Here is a 4,097-nt window from a genome sequence, read left to right as displayed (position 1 = left end):
CATTGTGTCCAGATACAGCAGATGCAGCCTTTTCTAACAATATATTCTTGTGAGGCAGCATGGGCCTCCAGAAGGAAAGGGCTCCTTGTAGCAGAGGTGCTGTCCTTTGTTCTCAGGAATGAACCATGCTTCCGATGAAAGCAGGTATTGGAAACTGCCTTTTATCTTACCTTTGTTGTAGTGTATTCCCTTAAGTACATGACTCTGGTGTGCTGTATGACAATAACGCAGCTGGACCAAAAGTGAAATTTTAAAACGTCAGCTTTCTGAAATTAAGTACAGGTTTACAGCTTTTCAGACTTGAAATAGCTCTACTCTTTTGTTTCAGGCTTAGCTGAGAAAGAGCTGAGATTTCCTGATGCAGATATTATCTTTACATAATAGCTTGTATCACAAGTTTTCCAACAAAAATGGTGAAGGCCTTGTCTGGGGATGCCTGGCTTCAGTGGGGCTTCCAGCACAGTAAGTTCCAGCACAAACCATTCTGAAGCTCAGATGGCGTTAAGGATACACTTTAAGATATAGATGCATTCTCAGGTCTCTCTTTACTCTTCTTTCCTTTTTTTTTAAAGCAAAGTTTTGAAATCGTAACAAGTAGTCTGAGGTCCATCTGGAGACTGATTAACACTGTCTCTGGGATCAAGATGTCTTCATTGCTTGACAGCTGAAGGGAAATACATTTTCTCCCTTTCAGTGTGTTTGTATATCCTGCATATTATCAGAAGCACTCTTCTGAGCTGGAGGAATTAGCGGTGGCCTCTGCAAAGCATCAGCACTTCTCTGTAGTTCCAGAGAGGGATGGTGCTTCATGATGCATCTTTTTCCAAGCAATAGTTTTGAAAGATGCATCCCATTATCCTTCCAGCTTAGGAAACCAGAGTTCTTTTCTATTTTCTGTGCCAGGACCTCCTTCCACCCATATTGCAAACTGGCAACGCACAAAGAGCAGCTAGTGGAATATCCCATTAGCTAAATGTCTTACCAAAATTAAATGCCCTACTCGTGTATTAGCCTTCATGTAACAGAACACTCTGAGTTTCATCCTTTGCTGACTGTGCTAATTAGTAGCACCCTTTTGGTATCCAGTTAATTTTGTATTGTTTTAAATCCCAAATTTGAAGCATAACACCAGTGTTATTTTTGGACTGACAGAGCACCAGTGTATTGTAGAAGATCAATGGAGAGATTTTGGCAGTGGAGTAGGGAGCAACAGGGGCTTGTGGTGCTGCCCTTTGTGCTTGGAGTTGAGGCAGGAGTGGAGGCTTGTGATGGGGGGCAGGACTGCATGCTGCTTTCTGTTGGGCACAAGCAGTTTGCAGTTGAAGGCAGAGGAGATTTGGTTTTCGTGCATCTCTTGAGCACCGTGAAAGTGACTAACTGCTCTTTCATTCTGAAACTGAAAAAGAAGCACATCAGCTTGTGGTTCCGCTGCTAAAATCATTTGTTTCAATGGCAATTCTTGTTTCTGAATCCTGATGATCATTTGATTTTGCTGATTGTGTTTGGAGCATCTGCAGACTCAGGAAAATTTCATCAGCTTCTATCTGGCACCAGTTTTAATATCTTTCTTCATGACTATGGGATAAGTACTTCTCTATAAAAAGAAGAATAACGCTTCTTCTGTACAGTTATATGGCAATTAAAAAAAGGCAATTATTTGGAGGTTAATGGTAATGGCATTTAACTGCATTATCTACTTTACTGCTTACAGCTGACTCGTGGCACCGTCCTGAACCTACAGCTGCATAAAATGAGTGGTAGGCATCATCGTACATAGAAACCTTGCTGAAAATAATATTGCCTCTGAAAATCGAATGACCTCTCAGGAGCCTAGTCTTAGTACTAAATTTTTACTCTGATCATATTTATATCTTGAATTCTCACTGTCTGTTGGTTCAGAAGTAGATTTGGTTGTTGCAACCTCATCCTGTCATTGCATTACTTAAATATATTAAATATTATATAAATACTTATGCATAGATGTTGTCAATAGATAATATTCATCCTCAAAATTGAGAATACAGTTAAATGACTTCATAAATCAGGAAGGCATATAACATTTTGTAATGTTGATTTAAGTACCAGCCAGGATAAGGGGCAGTGCTGATAAATAGCGTGAATAGTTACGTTTAATTCTTTGTTAGGTTAAAACAGAAGCACTGGATTCTGAATAACTTTATATTGGCTGCATTCTCTAAAAAATGATGCTCCTGACTATTTCAGGCATTTGAACAAGCTTATATATATACTACAAGCTGAATACAAGCCCTTTCTGTTGTTAGGAAATCATATTCTTAATACTTGAAGAAAAACCCAGTCTGTACATTGGGACATTTTTTTCTTTCCCACCTTTGGCAGCATGTCTTCTATACTTCCACACTCAGCTCAGAATAATATTTGCAACTGTTGTTATCCAAACAAAGATACCTACTATTATAGATTGGTCCTGACCTGACTTCATCATACCTCAGCTCCTGCCTTCAGCTTAAATTCTTGCAGGGGCAGCTTAGGAGTTTGACTGAAGGAACCTGTTGTTTGTAATACAGCTATGAAGGGCAGCATTTCATACTGACTTGCAAGAAGAGAAGATTTATTGTGGACTTAGGAGATGTTACTTTTATGCATATTTTGGAAAATTGAAGGGAAATAAGTAGCCTTCTACCCCCCTTCCACCCCTCTTCCCCCTGAAGCAAAGAAATTTGACAGCTGCGAATGGAACAGGCTGAAGCTATTTTGGAGATGGATGTTTAAGTTGTACAGCATGGATGGGATTCTTTAATAAGTATTCTCTCTTTTTCTTTCATTACATGAGGTTTTGCTTTTCTTGGATCACACAAATTCTTGTAAAAATGTAACAAGCTACTATTCTGAATATGCCAAATAAGAAACAGATGGATCTCTTTAAAGAATAGTCTATCAGTAATATTAATGGGATCTCATGTTTAGGGACCAGGCACCTCCCTTTCCTCATGCCAGCCTTCTTGGCCTGAACAAAGAGGCTCTTCTAGCAATGACTTGCACATGGCAAAGGAGAAAAAGGAGGTTTTGGTAGCTACAAAATAAAGCACGGCATTTTTTCTCTTTTCACAATGTATTTTTAATGTGCTATACCCTTGGCTATTATGCACAAGGTTGTCTGTGGTGGACTGATTTAAACACAAGGCTTGACCCTGTTGTCAATGTCTCTTTCACACCACAGTTCAACTGGTGTAACTCCATTGCCTCAGTGGAGTTCCTCTGACTTAAGTGTGATCCTCCCTGATGAATACCATGTAGAACTATATTCATGTGAAGAATGAAGCAAGAGCCTTCTGAATGAAGAAAATTCCAGTTGGTATAGCATACAATAGGATGTACATACTATTCCTTAGACACCGACTTATGCATTTTAGATTAGAACTTCAGGTTTTGCATTATCTTTTTGCTTTAGCTGAAGTGGCCCTGTACTCTCCTGTTCTCTTGCCTTGTGACACCTTTCTCAATAAAGAAAGCTTAGCTCTATGAATGACTAAGTACCATGTTGATGTCCATCCTCCACTTCTTCATGAACAACAGCTTCATATCACACATAACATATATATATCTGTGCTATATACTATCAAAACCTGACCTACCTGCCGTGCTGAAAGTAAGCCAGAATAGCAGCTTCAGAAATGGCTGGAGTATGCCCTTTTGAGCTTATTATAGACTTCATGAATATACTTGGTGTGTCAAGCCTTGGATTGCCTGTGAGACAGCCAAGTGGGTGAAGGCAAGCATGAGACAGATTCTGTTATTCTTGTAGCCACCCTGACTGCTCCCGAGGGTGTTATGGGCAAAGCATGCGAGTTGCACAGAAGATGCACTTCAGAAAAATCAAATAATAAAGCTGAGATGTTCCTTTACTGCTGTTATTTTCTGCTACTTGGGATATTTCCAAAGTTGGGTGGGTGGGATGTACAGTACTTGTTTGTTGACGAAATGATAACTTAACCTAGATAAAGCACACACATACTGTTATTTTAATAAAAGAAACAAGGCTCACGTTTAAAAGGGAATATAATACAGTAAACATCCTTTTGTACTGGCCTAGTTATTTTTCTAAACTTGTGTGAGGC

This window comes from Aptenodytes forsteri, unplaced genomic scaffold (genome assembly GCF_000699145.1).
Source record: "Aptenodytes forsteri isolate BGI_AS27 unplaced genomic scaffold, ASM69914v1 Scaffold195, whole genome shotgun sequence".
NCBI classification, from domain to species: Eukaryota; Metazoa; Chordata; class Aves; order Sphenisciformes; family Spheniscidae; genus Aptenodytes; species Aptenodytes forsteri.
The sequence above is the reverse complement of the archived record's forward strand: the minus strand, read 5'-3'. Positions refer to the sequence as shown.